The following is a 17011-nucleotide window of genomic DNA, read 5'->3' as shown; positions in this document are numbered from 1 at the left end:
GGAATGGGCATCGGGGTAATTGTAGCCTATCCCTGGTACAGTCACACGGCGTGCGTGTTCAGTGTCCGGAACAGAAATACACCCCCAGGTTTCTCCAACAGGACAGAGTTTAACACACACACACACACACACACACACACACACACACACGCACACACGGACACACACACACACATACACAAAAACACTAGCACAGTCACACACTAGCACAGACACACACACAGTGACATAGACACAGTCCCATACTGACACAGCTACACACTGACACACAGTCTCACACTGACACATAGTCACACACAGTGATATGGACACAGTCCTGCACTGACACAGCTACACAGTGACACACAGTCACACAGACAGTGACACACTGACATAGTAACACACTGACACAGCTACACACTGACACACAGTCACACACTGACATAGTTCCGTACTGACACAGCCACACACTGACACATATTAGCACAGACAGTCACACACTGACACAGTCACTTACTGACAGTTACACACTGACACACAGTCATACAGATAGTCAGACACTGACACAGTCACACACTGACACAGCTACACACTGACACTCAGTCATACAGATAATCACACACTGACATAGTTCTGTACTGACACAGCGACACACTGACAAAGTTCAATACTAACGCAGCTACACACCAACAGGCAGTGACACAGTCACACACTGACACCGCTACACAATGACAAAGAGCCGCACAGACAGTCACACATTGAAACAGTCACTTGCTCTCACAGCTACACACTAACACACAGTTGCACAGATAGTCACACATTGATACACATTCACACATGGTGACATGGACATGGTTACACGTGGATACAGAGTTATACACCAACGCAGTCATATACTGATGTACAATCGCACAGACGGTCACATTCTGACATACAGTTTCACACTGATACAGTCACACACCACACTTTCCCACACTGACACAGAGTTACATACTGACAACCACACCTCAATACGATCACGCACATTAACACATTGACACACACACTAGTACACAGAGTCACTTACACTAACACACAGTCGCACACTAATATAAAGTTACATACCAACATGCGGTCGCACACTGACACACACTAAGACACAGTCACACAAGAACACAGTCTCAAGCACATGGTTAGATATCAATGTGCACACAGACAACCATGCCAACATCAGTCCTAGAGTGGCACACATAGTCATGCACATTGATGCACACAATCACACTTAGAAATGACAACACAGTCTCACACACAGACTTTGTCACACATACATACACATGTATGCAGTCACATTGTCACACCATCTCACAGACATAAAGTAGCATACACACATATACATACAGACATTTTCCTGCACAGCCAAACACCAGAATCCTCACAGGTTTCATGTGCATTCAGACTGGGCCAGGCTGCTGGAACTGGACACCTCACTCACCGATATTCATCAACCAAAAATCTAACCATCCACTTGAGAGAAGAACCATAGATCCAGTGGTTACAACAACTAATCAATTTCGGCACTCAGATCCCTTAATCCCCTTCATGTCCCATGTGGTTAGGACCTAGAATAACATGGCAGTGATTAGTATTTGTTACAAAAACAGCAACAGGAATTGCGGGAGAAACTCAGCAGGTCTGACAGCATCAGTGGGGAGAAAGTTTCAGGTCCATGGAGCCTTCTTAAGAACTGTTCTGAGTTCTTTCCACTGGTGTTGCCAGGCTTGCTCATATTTTCCTGTTTTTATTTGTTTTTGCTTCTGACTTCTAACACCTGTAGTTTTTCTGTTTTTTTTCTTAATTCGGTATTTGTTACTGCTTGCATTGCCTTCATGCATTAACTGTTCCAAGATCAAAGATTACCAGCTACAAGCTTAATGCACACACAGAGACATGTCTCTGCGTTCAAAGCAGCTAGTGAAAGCAGCTAGAAAACTGACCAAGGTGACCCTTCAGATAGTGGAGTGTCTGGATAGGAAACAGTCTGGATAGTGGAGTAATTGATAGGAGAGTGTCCAGGGTGATGAGTATCAAGGTAGAGAAGTGCCTGGATTGAGGAGGGTTTGGACAGGCGTGTGGCTGGATTTGGGATTATCTAGATAGGGAACTATTTGAATTGGAATTTATCCAGACAGAGAACTCTCCAGATCAGGGTGTGTCCCAATAGAATATGACAGTCTCCTGGGAGGGGATGGTTTGGATAAAGTCCTATTCTGATAGTGAATTGGCTCCTAAAACTATTGAATTGCGTTAGTAGTGCACTGTCAAAGATAGGGGGCTGTCCACATATGGAGTATGTCCCAGGTAGGGAATAGGAACTGTGTGCCGTCTGATCTATCTGTGTGTGGACTGTCAGAGTATGATACTGCCCAAGTATGCTATGCCTGGGTATGGAGAAGGTGGAGGTCGGGAACTGCCCAGACAGGGCTACGTTTAGATGGGAGACAGTCTGGCTAGGGAAGTGTTTGACCAGTACTGGGACACTTCAGGTGTGGACCTGCCCTGATCGAAGAATTTCCAGATGTGGTTTCAGCATTATCCAGGTGTGGATTTTCCAGAACGGGGACTGTCCGGATAGGGGTGTGTCTGGCTTGTCCAAAAAGGGCAATGTCGGGATATTGACTGTCAGGAAAGGGGAAGGTTATTGGACGATGGGCTGGGGAATATCTGCACAGTGGATGGTACATATAGGAGAGTATCTCACTATTGGACTGACTGGATAGGAGAGTATCCAGCAATCAGACTGTCTGGATAGGCAAGTATTTGAATAGCTATTATCCTGATAGCAAACTGGATAGGGAAGTATCCCAATGGCATATTTGAATAGTGAACCATCTGGATTAGGAGTGGTTGGATAGCAAACTGATCAAACAGGGTTGTGTACAGATAGTGGAATACCCAGATAGGGGATTCAACGGACAGGACCTATTCCAAATAGGGGTTTGTCCAGTTTTGAGACTGTCAGGACAGGGAACTGTCTGGATGGAGATCTGTTTAGACAGGGATCTGTTCTGTGTAGGGGACTATCAGGGTAGGGGATAGTCCTGGATACAGGACCATCTGAGCAGACATATCCAGATATGGAACTGTCCCAGATAGGGTGGTTGTCCCTGACATGGAAATGTCTTGGATAGCGAACTGTCCTAGATACAGGAATGTCTGGATATGGAATTGCCCCAGAAAAGGGTCTGTCTGGATGTGGAACTGTCCCAGAAAGGGGACTGTCTGGATAGAAACTGTCCCGGATATGGGATTGCCCAGATACAGAATTGCCCTGGGATAAAGTCTGTACAGATATGGAACTGTCCTAGTTAGAGGACAGTCTGGATATGGAATTGACTTGGATAGGGGACTGTCTTGGATAAGGGACTGTTCGGATAGGAATTGTCACAGATACAGAATTGTCCTGCACAGGGATTGTCCTGATATGGAACTAACTTGGATAGGGCACTGTCTTGGATAGGGGACTGTCCTGAATCCTTGTGTTGGACTGAGACTTCAGGAAAGATTGCGGAGCTCAGACTGGGAATGCTCAGACTGGGAACACTCATTGGAAGTGAACCTGCTGACACAGCCAGGAATTTCCCTTCACAATGTGGGTTTGGCTGTAAGCTGATAGGATATTTGTATCAGCAATAGTAGAAACAAAACAGCAATGCTGCAATTTCAATTTTAAAAATCCTTTATTCATTGAGAATCAACAGTTTGGACTAATGAACAAGTTAAAACAGTCAAGTCATAAGCAGTGGGAGATTCTAATTGCAGTTGGAGGGTCTATCTGGATGCTAACATCCCGAGCTGAGGAGAAGATCCACACTCCAATTCTCTGACAGATTGGCCGCGTTGGAACCAAGCAAAGTTCTTCCCAGGAGGCCAGCTGGAGAATCCCTTACCCAGTCAATCCGGAGCTCCATGACTAGGTATGAAAGGTGACAAAGGTAAAGGTATTCTCCAGACCGGATCGGAATATCACACCATAGACCAATCAGAAGAGGGAGAAGAGGCTGACGATGAAACCACCAATGGCTGCTCTCATGAGTATGAAAGGTGCAGCCACAGGACACCACAGGAGAGGAACAACTTCAATCTAGAAGAAATGGGAAGAAGAGTTGGGTTTTAAAAAAACTCTGCACCTCTTTGAAAGGAAGAGATGCAGATTCGAGGTCTAAGGAAGGGATAAAGTACTGAAGGAAGCAATGTCATCAACCTTGAGGCAATGGTGATGAAGAGAGTATTGAGTGATTAGAAACAAAGCCGTAAAAGAATACTATCAGAGATAATGGGAACTGCAGATGCTGGAGATTCCAAGATAATAAAATGTGAGGCTGGATGAACACAGCAGGCCAAGCAGCATCCCAGGAGCACAAAAGCTGACGTTTCGGGCCTAGACCCTTCATCAGAGAGGGGGATGGGGGGAGGGAACTGGAATAAATAGGGAGAGAGGGGGAGGCGGACCGAAGATGGAGAGTAAAGAAGATAGGTGGAGAGGGTGTAGGTGGGGAGGTAGGGAGGGGATAGGTCAGTCCAGGGAAGACGGACAGGTCAAGGAGGTGGGATGAGGTTAGTAGGTAGCTGGGGGTGCGGCTTGGGGTGGGAGGAAGGGATGGGTGAGAGGAAGAACCGGTTAGGGAGGCAGAGACAGGTTGGACTGGTTTTGGGATGCAGTGGGTGGGGGGGAAGAGCTGGGCTGGTTGTGTGGTGCAGTGGGGGGAGGGGATGAACTGGGCTGGTTGAGGGATGCAGTGGGGGAAGGGGAGATTTTGAAACTGGTGAAGTCCACATTGATACCATATGGCTGCAGGGTTCCCAGGCGGAATATGAGTTGCTGTTCCTGCAACCTTCGGGTGGCATCATTGTGGCAGTGCAGGAGGCCCATGATGGACATGTCATCAAGAGAATGGGAGGGGGAGTGGAAATGGTTTGCGACTGGGAGGTGCAGTTGTTTGTTGCGAACTGAGCGGAGGTGTTCTGCAAAGCGGTCCCCAAGCCTCCGCTTGGTTTCCCCAATGTAGAGAAAGCCGCACCGGGTACAGTGGATGCAGTATACCACATTGGCAGATGTGCAGGTGAACCTCAGAGGTTCACCTGCACATCTGCCAATGTGGTATACTGCATCCACTGTACCCGGTGCGGCTTTCTCTACATTGGGGAAACCAAGCGGAGGCTTGGGGACCGCTTTGCAGAACACCTCCGCTCAGTTCGCAACAAACAACTGCACCTCCCAGTCGCAAACCATTTCCACTCCCCCTCCCATTCTCTTGATGACATGTCCATCATGGGCCTCCTGTACTGCCACAATGATGCCACCCGAAGGTTGCAGGAACAGCAACTCATATTCCGCCTGGGAACCCTGCAGCCATATGGTATCAATGTGGACTTCACCAGTTTCAAAATCTCCCCTTCCCCCACTGCATCCCTCAACCAGCCCAGTTCATCCCCTCCCCCCACTGCACCACACAACCAGCCCAGCTCTTCCCCCCCACCCACTGCATCCCAAAACCAGTCCAACCTGTCTCTGCCTCCCTAACCGGTTCTTCCTCTCACCCATCCCTTCCTCCCACCCCAAGCCGCACCCCCAGCTACCTACTAACCTCATCCCACCTCCTTGACCTGTCCGTCTTCCCTGGACTGACCTATCCCCTCCCTACCTCCCCACCTACACCCTCTCCACCTATCTTCTTTACTCTCCATCTTCGGTCCGCCTCCCCCTCTCTCCCTATTTATTCCAGTTCCCTCCCCCCATCCCCCTCTCTGATGAAGGGTCTAGGCCCGAAACGTCAGCTTTTGTGCTCCTGGGATGCTGCTTGGCCTGCTGTGTTCATCCAGCCTCACATTTTATTACCGTAAAAGAATACGGCATTCTTAGGGAGTTAATAGACATAAGATCACCAATAAAACAGCATTGAGACTGAGGGTACACCAAGGGTGTGTTGTGCTCGGCCACTGTCCTGTCTGGCCTCTCCCAAAGGATAAGATCCTGCGTCCCATTTTGGATTATGGGTTCCATGTAGGAACACGTTTAGCAGGAGCACAGTTCCCTGGATAGCACCTTCCGAACCCACAACCAATTCCATCCAGAAGGACAAACAGATAGATTGGAACTCCACCACCTGCAAGCTACTCACTATCCTGACTTGGAAATATATCACCGTTCCTTCACTATCACTGTATCAAAATCCTGGAATTCTCTTCCTCAGGGCATCGTGTGTCTATCTACAGGACATGGACTGCAGTGGTTCAAGAAGGCAACTCACCACCACCCTCTCAAGGGCAACTAGGTACAGGCAAAAAATGCTACTGCAATAATTGCTATTGAACATTAACTATTTTCCCCTGCGCAGTCTTGGTTGTTTAAGAGTTGAAAGTAAAGGTGTAACTGACGGGACAAAGCATGGAAATGAAAGTACATAAAATAATGACTTAAACAGGAAAAGAGATTTTGATCTAACTGTTGTCAGAGAGCTGTGCTTTACAAATGTCCAAGGTCAGGAACTAAATATCTTGAGTGCCTGACTTTAAGAAAATTCAGGAAAAATGCATATGGAGAGGAGTGCAGCTATGATAATAAAGAATGAAAGGCTATCGAGAGAAAGGATCTTAGAGCATAGAATGAAGAAGGGGTTCCAATATGTGGAGCTAAGGTAAAGATAGTGCAGGGTAGAGAGATACTGGGAGCAGGCTTGTAATTTGTAGCTTGCTGACAGTAATCAGCACTGAATAGAGTGCAACTAAGAAATTTGGAGGAAAATGTAGTAAGGAAAACATAATAACTGAGAGACTATAATCTTTATATACAAAGGGCAAAAAAAAGTGGTTTTAAGGACAAGTCCTGAGGAATACACTCAGAACAGTTTAAGAACAATATGTTGAGCAGCCAACAAAGAAAAGATTATTTCAGATCTCCTATTGTGTAATGGGACAGGGTTCATTTGTAATGTTATAGTTAAAGATCCACAGGGGAATAGTGATCATAATGTGTGGAAATTTCACATTAAGTTTGACAGTGATAAGATCAATATTGAAAGCAATTTTTAAATTTCAACAAAGCCTATCCCAAAGGCATAAGGGTTGATTTGGCTGAAATAGATCACGACATTGAATTTTTTAAAAACGCATTGACAGAATAGGAAACATTTGAAGTAATTATTCACAACTCTTCGCAGTATGTGTTGCCCTGAGGAACAGAGACTTCACAGAAAAATGGTGCAGCATAACTAAAGACGTTAAGGTAATTTTCGATTAAAAGAGGAGCCTGATAATGTTGTCAGAAGCAATTGTAAGCCTGAGGAAAATAGTCTGTGAGCAATGGGCAAAAAGCAAAACCAAAAAAAATTGTAAAATCTTCTACATGAATTCAAAAAGGGGAGAGATTACAGAAGTATAAGTGGTTGGAAGCAGAGTCAGGAGAAATCATAATAGAGTGGTACAGTTGCGGGGGGGGGCGCGCGGTTGAGCGGAGATGCAGAAAGGAAATGGGCGACAAATTAAACTAGGATTTTGTCTCCATCTTCACAGTGGAAGGCACAATGGGCATCTGGAAATTGCAGGGAATGAAGGAACAAAAGAATTAGTGGGACTAAAGACCCCTGAGCCCAAAGGCCCCTATTCTAGAGTTTCAGAAGAGATGGATGGAGAAATAGTGGGAACTTTAGTGCCGATCTCCAAAATTATACACCCATTCCCTGGATTGGAAGTCGGTAAACATTATCCTGCTGTTGAAGAAAGGAGAGGGTCAGCCTTAGGGTGAATACTAGAATTTATTACTAAAGATAAGGCAACAGCACTCTTGAGGAATCTCAACTTGACCATCAGGACTTAACACAGTTCTCTGAAAGGGAAATTGCATTTTGGTGTTTAGAGTTTTTTTTATGCAAGTAAGTTAAATGCAGACGAACCAGCAGATGTGCCACTTTAAGAAGACATTTGATAACTTGACACACAAGAGATTGTTCCACAAGCTCAGGGTTTATGGAATGATATAATGACATGGATCATGTACTTGATTAACAGAAAATAGAGTGGAATAAAGTGGTCAACTTTGAAATGACTAAATGCTCTGCAGGACCTCTGCGATTGTAAAACAGCTCAGTGAGTTAGAGGGGCCCTGTTTATCCAGGTTTATTTAACATTGAGAGGCAAAGGAACCTATAAGAATAATACAAAGGGATATAGACAGATTAGTTGATTGGATAAGAGGGTGGCTGATGAAAAATAATATGGAGAGGTGTACAGTTACACACTTTAATATGAAGAATAAGAAAGCAGAATGTTCTTTTTCAAAAGGTGAGGGGTCAGTAAATTATTGCATTATGAGGATTAGGGAATCTGTATACACAAATTACAGAGAGATATAGGGTAAGTACAGAAAAACTGAACTGTAAATGATATGCTAATCTTGATTGCAAAGGGGCTAGACTACAAAAGTAGAAAAAGAAATCATTGCTGCTGGAGTGCAGTGTACAGATGTGATCTCCTTCAGATGTATTGATCTTGGAGGGGATAACAACCAGCCTTTTATTAAGTTGCTTCCTCGAATGAGAAAATGAGAGGAATGAGAGAATAAAATGTGAGGCTGGATGAACACAGCAGGCCCAGCAGCATCCCAGGAGCACAAAAGCTGACGTTTCGGGCCTAGACCCTTCTCTCTGATGAAGGGTCTAGGCCCGAAACGTCAGCTTTTGTGCTCCTGGGATGATGCTGGGCCTGCTGTGTTCATCCAGCCTCACATTTTGTTGTCTTGGATTCTCCAGCATCTGCAGTTCCCATTATCACAGGAATGAGAGAATATTTGGTTTCTTCTGTTCCTAAGTACCCGTGTACTCGACACGAAGCTTGAGACAGATGATCAGATACAAATCATCAGATATGGAGTAATGTTCACTTCACACTGCAGCCTGATACGAGCAGTATCTCTAAACCTGTTCCAGAGACGCATGTAGTTGGGTGGGAGGGTTGTGATATTAATAACCAGGAAGGTTGTCACAACTATTGTGTTGTATTATGAGGGCAGTGTTATTCATGCTGATGCTGAAAGGTGTGAAAGGGTGATTAAAAACCCAATGTGTATTCTCAGAGAAGAAAATATTCCACTTCCTTCAGACTGGCCAAAACTAACAACATTGAGGCTGACCTCTCATTCATTTTGAGGTCCATAGTTCCAAGCCATTCAGTTGTACATTAAAGTATCTCTTTCAAACAAATGTTCAGGCACACCTCTGGAACAAGTGGGGCTTGTACCCTGGACTCCTGGCTCAGTGGTAGGGATGCTACCACTGCATCTCAAGGGCTCCTACACACTCAGTCTTTCAAAAAGTTGGTCATTTGAAGGAGGTAGCTCATCGATTGTACAGGTCATTGGTGAGGCCTCTTTTGGAGTACTGTGTGCATTTCCAGTCACCTTGCTATAGGAAGGATTTTATTAAATTGGGGAGGGATCAGAAAAGATTTACCAGGATGTTACAGAGACTGAAGGAGAGGCTTGATAGGCTTGGTCTTTTTTCTCCTGAGGTGTAGGCAATTTGAGGTTATAGAGGTTTATAAAATGATGAGGGGCATACATAAGGTGAATGGCAAAGGTCTTTAACCCAGGCTAGGGGAGTTCAAAACTGGACGGCATAGATTTAAGGTGAAAGGAGAAACTCTTTCACACAGAGTGGTGTGTGTGTGTGTGTGTGTGTGTGTGTGTGTGTGTGTGTGTGTGTGCGCGCGTGTGTGTGCGTGTGCGCGTGCGTGTGTGTGCGCGCGCGCGTGTGTGTGTGTGTGTGTTTGTGTGTGGAATGACCTGCCAGAGGAAATGGTGGATGCAGGTACAGTTACAGCATTTAAAAGATATTCGAACTGGTACATGGATAGGAAAGCTTGAGAGGGCTATGGGGGCAAAACAGGCAAATTAGTTTAGCTTTGGAAACTTAGTCAGCCTGGACTAGTTGGACCAAAGGGCCTGCTTCCGTGCTGTTTGATTCTAAGGTGTAAACTCGTGGTGGGCAATTGAATTCAAAGAACAATGACAGAAGGACAGTTTCTGAGAGTGACCCCAGCCCACAGCCCCGACTCAAACTGCTTGGCTGCACATCTCGATTTGTTAATGAGTGGATGAGTGTGTGCTGGGTAGTGAGATTTGTAAATGATATATTCAAAAGGCAAACCCATTTTAACGCTAGTGTTATCGCTACAGTCGAATGTTTGCTCATTTCTGGGTTGATAATCAGAATGCACAAGTTTAAGATCATTGATAAAAAGAACCATTTATGGAAACAAAGGGTAAGCTTTCTTGGCAACAGATTGTTATGTCCTGGAGTACGCTGCCTGGAGATGGGTAGAGGCAGAGAAATGTCTGACCTACCCTTCCTGTAGCGATATGTCAATGTTGTCCTATAGGAGTCCTGTGAAATGCAATGGAGGTTGCCCTATCTTAAAGGACTTATATCAACATAAAGACAGAGGATGCGGAGGAAATGCACTGGCTTGGATGAGGAAGAGGAGTCAGAACTTTCATCTGTTTCTCTCTCCACAGATGCTGCCTGACCTGCTGAGTTTCTCCAGCACAGTTTGTGCTTGTTTCAGTTTTCCAGCATCTGCAGAGTTTTGCTTTTTGGTGTTGTTTGCAGAAGTTACCAGGTGCGATTAAAAAAAAGTGCAAGCGCTCAGTTTCTCTTGGCTCGGTGGTTTGAACAAGATGCAAATGTGGAGCTGTGTTTAACTTGGTTTGCCTTCATCCAGCAGCTTCATTCCAGCCCAGGTAACATTCTGGTAAATCTCCTCTGCACTTTCTGTAATGTAATCACATCCCTCCTATAATGTGGATTCCAGAACAATGCACAATGCTCTAGCTAGAGCCTAACCAATACTTTATACAGTTGCAGTATAACCTCCCTGCTCTTAAAATCTACGCATTGGCTAATAAAGGGAAGTACCCCGTGTGCCTTCTTAACGTCTAGCTATCTGTCCTCATACCTTAAGGGGCTGGTGTACCTGCGCACCAAGGTCCCTCTGATTGTCAGTACTTCCCAGTGTCCTACTGTTCATCATGTAACCTGGCAGGACTTCATCTGTCTTAATTGTTTTCCTGCTCTGCTTCCCACACTCTATGCTGAGCCTAATCGCACCAATCATGCTTGTTCAATACTGCCTCGCCTCCCTGGCCTTTGTGTGTCACCTCACCTGACCTCACGTTGACCATAACTCTTAGCCATACAGGCCCATCCCTGTGGTTCCTTGTCCCCTGAGCAAAACAGTCTCTCTCACGTAGCAGAGTCTTGTGTCTGGCACTGGCATTCCGGATGCTTTTTCACCCTCCCCTTCGAGTTTGGGAAGATCAGGTTTAACCTGGTGCGGAGTTTGCTCCCCATCAACAACTCTGCTGGAGCTGTCCCTGTAGTTGCATGAGGGATGGTCCTACAATCAAACAGGAACCAGGACAGTTTGGTATCGAGTGAAGCTGTAGGTTGTTTCCTGCCTTCAAAATTTGGACTGCCGTGGAGCTGTCATTATGAGGATTACCATCCAGCTTTAGGAAAGACTCCCATTTCCTGCTGGTGAACAATGGCCCCTTATTTATGACCTTATCCATGACCAATACTTCTAGAAGTCTATGTATTGCAAAACATGTGTGTAGTTTTTCTATCATTGTCCCTGTGTTTGATGACTGAACTCAATGCATGCCCAAGCAGCATCTTAGGAGTGCAAAAACTGTTGCTTGGCCTGCTGAGTTCATCCAGCTCTACACTTTGTTATCTCAGATTCTCCAACATCTGCACTTCTTATTATCTCTATGCACGCCCAGCCACTTTGAGTGGGCCTCCACAATGACTAAGAGCATGGACCCCATGAAAGGTGCTGTTTAGCCAACGTTGACTATGCAGGTCCGTTCATGAGCTCCATGTTCTTGTCACAAACGTGTGGGATCTGCTGATGGTAACTTCAGTCTTTGTTAGCACTCTGGGCAGTGCCCCACCAACACGGCTATGTCTGTATCTAATAGTGGTCACCAGCCATAACTTGCCATCAACATCTTCATCTCGGAAATCCCTGGATGATCCAGGTGGAGCACAACCAGTACCTAGTGGTGGCCTCTACTCTGGACAATCCCTCTTGCTCCCCATAATAATACGCTGTCCTCTACCGTGATCCGGACCCAAAACTGTTTTGATTCTGTTAGTGACAGCCCTTTAGTTTGCCCCATCAATACCAGCTCAGTTTTGTCAGCACCGGATCTTTCTGCATCCATAGGCTGATGCTGTCAGCTGTGACAGAAATGTGTGCAGAAAATTTGAAGCCATTGCGGACTCTTCCAGTGGTGGTGCCACCAGCAACGTATGTGCCAGCAGGAGGCGCTTTGACATATCCACATTTGCTACTTGGCCTCCTAGACAGTGTCCCAACTTGTCATTCTACCCACTTAGTATGAGAGGCCGCCACTGAATTCAGCAAGCTATGGATGGCACTGCCTTGACCTCTTTAAGCGGGCCTGGCAGGGGTTTGTGTACCCTTATTATGACAAATTTACATCCGGAAAGGTGTTGGTGGAACTCCCTGACTCCAAATATGACCACCAAATCTTCCTACTCTATCTGGTTGTATTTACGTTCTGTATTTGCCAAATTCCTGGAAGTATCCGCTATTGAGTCTTCCTCTCCATTGGGCCATGTATTAGCCGATACTACTCCAATGTCATAGCGGGGTGCATCACGTGTCAATACTAGGTCCCACCTGGGATCATAGTGTGCCAGCACCTTAGAGGATGATAGCTGTTTCTTCATTTCCCTGAAAGTTATGTCTTGTCTATGTGGCCATTTCCAAGGCTGACCCTTTTAGGAGTTGATGCAAATGGAGGCCAGTACAAACTTTCTGTGATAATTCACCACCTTAAGGAAAGGCTTAAATCTGGGACAGAGGTCGAAGCCAGTGCACTTTCGATCACCCTCACTTTATCTTTCAACATGTGTAACCCGGTCCTGTCAACTTTGGCCCAAGTCGGTCACTCAGGAAACCTGGAATGCACATTTTTCCCTTTTAAGGCATACACCCAGTTGGGAGAAATGTCTAAGGACTATGCCCAAGTTCTTTAAGTGCTCTTTGTTGGCCTTCCCTGTTATTAGCACATCATCTACTTAAATAGCGAACTGGGCTAGCCCTAATAAAATGTTTTTCATAATCTGCTGAAAAATGGTACGGGCTGATGGTACTCCAGATAGCAGTCTCACATACTGGTACAAGCCCTTATGGGTATTAATTGTAGCATATTTCTGGGAATCCTCATCAACTCCAATTGCAGGTACACATGGCTCATGTCCAGCTTTGTGAAGGACAGGCCCCCTGAATCTTTGCAGATAAATCCTTTATTGTGTATTTATCCAGCTGTGAGCAGCAGTTTACCGTTTGTTTAAAATCTCCACAAAGGCAAACCGACCCATCAGGCTTCACAATTGGTACGACCGGTGCTGCCCATCCCACAAACTGCACTGGGTTTGATAATTCCTTCACTTTTCAACCTCCTGGTTTCTGCCTCTACTTTTACCCATAATGCAAATGGCACTGGGCAGGCCTTGCAGAATCATGGGATTGCTTCCTGGTCAACATGCCAGGTGGTCTTGTCTCCTTAGACCTTCCTGAAAAAAATTCCAGGTATTTAAGTAGGACTTCACTCAGGCAGCCATTTTCTCATGGAAAAAAATGTTGAGCCAATCAAGGTGAACCTTTGCCAATATTTCCACCTGGTCAGGCTTGGGCCCGAACCTTTTACCACAATCTGAGGTAACTGAACCGGCAACTTCTCGTAAGAGACTAGAGCCGAAGACTAGAATCTTAGTCTGTAAAAGTTCCCCAGTACGGGTTCTCAGTCTAGACGAGGACTTGCGCAAACTTAAGGGTTGCAGGCCAGAGTGAATTTTGTTAAAGAGTGGTTCTGCCATCACTGAAATGGGTACACGGATGTTGACCTCCATTAGAGCTGGATGGCCACGTAACCAGACATTTATTCAAATTGGTTTTGGTTTGGATGTTGCTCAGCAGATTAACTGCTTTAAATTGACTGTAGGTGGGCTTTCCAAGGTGTGCCTGTGAGTTCTCTTACTCAGTTTAGGTCTAATGGACTCCTTTGTTGTCTTCTGTCGGTGTTCTAGCTGCAATTACAATGGCTTACCAGCTTGGATCATTTGGCCATGGCTTGGCTTTGTTTTGGAGTTTGGGGGTGGGCCGACGCAGGGTCCCTCTGTCCGAGATATGTCCCACGTGAGGCTATGCAATTGCTTTCACTCAACTGGTGTCCTCCAAACTCAGTCAGCCTGGTGAGGGATACCCAAAAACTGCACTTGCTGCATTTCCTAACGAAAATGACAGTTGTAGTGCCAGTTTGAAGTCCTGCTGGGCTTCAGCTAGTAAGCACTTCTGCATGATACATAATTTATCCCACATACCAAAGACACTCTCAGCATCTCATAGGGATAAACCAATAACCCATGCCTCTGTTAGTCATCTTAACCTCATCAAAAATCCTGATACAGACTCTCCTGGTTCTCAAATTGCCAAGTAAAACCAATAGCGTCTGAGAATTAGAGGAAAGTTGGGGTCATATTATTCCTTGACTAAAACTGTCAACTCTTGAAAGGTTTTAGTGTTTGGTGCTTCAGGGAAAATAAGGCTCCTAACAACCGAAAAAGCTGCAGGCCCGCAAGCTGCCAGGAGAATTACTTGCTGCTTTTCATCTGCCCCAATGGCATTTGCCTGGGGAAAAATAATACATTCCTTCCACATACTGGACCCAGTCATCAACAGCAGGATTGAATGAGTCAAGCTTCTCAAATGGTGGCATGTTGCCAGAAATGCTTACCGTAACTCAAAATCTGTTTTGGATGGATTTCGTCAGTTGCACTGAAATACCTCCACTGAGGCTAGTATCCCATCACCAAATCAACCTGCAAAGTCATTGACATTGATCCAGCTCCCACAGAGCTAGCTCACAGATAAAATAGGATGTCAGATCTTCCTGTTCTTATCTGTCAGCCAGGGCTCCCTGAATGGAACAGATTAACAGCCCTCACTCAGGACACCCTATATTCTATGAGGTCCAACTGGCTGATCTCATTACAATCACTACAATAGCAACAGTGTAGATCGAGTTTTACTCTGTATCTAACACCGTGCTGCCCCTGTCCTGGGAAATCTTTAATGAGGACAATGTAGCGGGAGCTTTACTCTGTACATAACACTGTGCTGTCCCTCTCATGAGAGTATTTGATGGGGACAATGTAGAGGGAGCTGTACACTGTATTTAAATTCATGCTACCCCTGTCCTGGGGGAGCCGATGGGGGACAATGTAGAGGAAGCTTTACTCTGTATCTAACATCCTGTTATCATTGCCCTAAAAGAGTTCGATGGGGACAGTGTAGAGAGGCTGCTGCTCTGTTTCTAACATTGTACTGTCCCTGTCCTGGGGGTACTTGATGGGGTCAGTGTAGAGGGAGCTGCACTCTGTATCTAACCCCATGCTATTGTTGTCCTGGGAGAGTTTCTTGAGGATGGTGGTTCCTGTATTGCGAACCATTCCGTTCCCCAGTTTGAACAATCCCTCTAGATACGCTGAAAGACACAAAGCAACAATGCACAGCCATGAACACAGGGAGAAAGAATGCCTGTTTTAAAATAAATTTCATACCTTCCTAAATGAAGATGCCGATGGTGTTAATGAGACCTTATGCAGTCAAGGCTGGAATATTCTGCAAGGCTAAAAGGCGTGTTACAAATGCAGTTGGCACCTTGTTGCTTTTTAATTATGTGGCTGAAGCAGATTGTTACAATTCTGGAGTGTTTGGCTGTGCCCCACAAGAGTTTTAGCGCTGGGCAGGGAGAGGGTGTGAACACACAAGGGTTTTAGCAGTGGGCACGGACGCAGTCTGTGAGCATCATGAGGCTGGGCGATATGCAGATTGGGCAGGTACTTCAGGGATTGCCTCCCAATGGCAGAGTGGAGGCTGTAACTGGTTTTCTATCCTGCAGCTCCCACTTCTGGACGTGCTTAATTTAAAAGCTGCTGTCAGTGACACTGTGCTCGCTGTCTCAGACACTTGCTACCAGCTGAGCAGGGGGTTTGGCGAATGTTACCTCGTGCTGGACGGTGCACAGACCTCGGCTTTCTCCCCAAACTCTGGTAAGTGTTCGCAATCTTATACGAACCAGCATAAGGCTCATGTTGTACAGGCGACGCAATTTGATCGTTGATGTCCAATCGCTATGACAACTGGAACCTTCATAAGGGTCCCTTCTTGGTGTTCACAGATTTCTGTCCTGTTCGGATTCAGCCCTGGCATTTTGCAGGATTAGTGCTGGTGTTTTTATGAGTCATGGGGCATGAGCTTTTTAAGACAGTAAGGTATTCTTGAAGTTGACTTTTTTGGCTCCCGCTCTTCAAAGCTGAGAAGCCCAGATGTGTCTGCTGGTCTGGGGACAGCTTCTCTGATTTGTCTCATTCTTAAAAGGCTGTACTGGGTCTTAGAGAACAGTCCTGTGCATGGTTTTCAATATTGAGAGCCTGCTTGGAGCTTTGTTTAAGGCCCCTCGCACTGGAGTCAGTTTCTCAGTGATGTTTCAGGGAGATACAGAGCCGCACAGTTCAGATAGAGGCCATTCAGCCCCGTGTACGTGCGCCAGCTCTCCCAAAGAGATTCTTTCCGCTTACCAGCTCTCTCCCCCAACAGTCCTGCAGAGTTTTTTTTGTTTGAAATATTTCACCAACTCACTTTGAAAAGTTTTATGTTTGTGCCCTTGGCTGCCATTATTCTGTCCACTGGCATATGCCAGGTCACAACACTGCACCCGTAAAATCTTTCACTCATCCTGCCAGTTGCCTTGAGTTTTAATCCCCTGACAGTCCTGCCTGTACAAGAGTCTACTGGACAAAAAAAACATAATTTGTAACCCATCCATTCATTTTCCCTTCAGCCTCTGGAGACAAGCCTGTCTCTGCTCCCTCTCTGCACTGAGCTCTCTCAGTCCTGGGGTCAC

General features: G+C 45.8%; 1 protein-coding gene across 7 annotated transcripts in view; it reads left to right on the top strand.

Annotated features, from left to right (window-relative positions):
- The window catches only part of LOC125460255 (metabotropic glutamate receptor 2), a 93721-nt gene that overhangs the window by 3588 nt on the left and 73122 nt on the right, over window positions 1-17011 (top strand). For 4 of the 7 annotated variants that reach the window (XM_059649525.1, XM_059649522.1, XM_059649526.1 and 1 more), the window contains exon 2: window positions 16007-16157. The exons of the other annotated variants lie outside the window; for them this stretch is intronic. The gene's annotated coding sequence lies outside the window, so the exon portion shown is untranslated. The remainder of the gene's footprint in view (window positions 1-16006; window positions 16158-17011) is intronic. 7 annotated transcript variants of the gene reach the window in all.

This window comes from Stegostoma tigrinum, chromosome 11 (genome assembly GCF_030684315.1).
Source record: "Stegostoma tigrinum isolate sSteTig4 chromosome 11, sSteTig4.hap1, whole genome shotgun sequence".
Lineage (NCBI taxonomy): Eukaryota > Metazoa > Chordata > Chondrichthyes > Orectolobiformes > Stegostomatidae > Stegostoma > Stegostoma tigrinum.
This window is presented reverse-complemented; position numbering and strand designations above follow the sequence as displayed.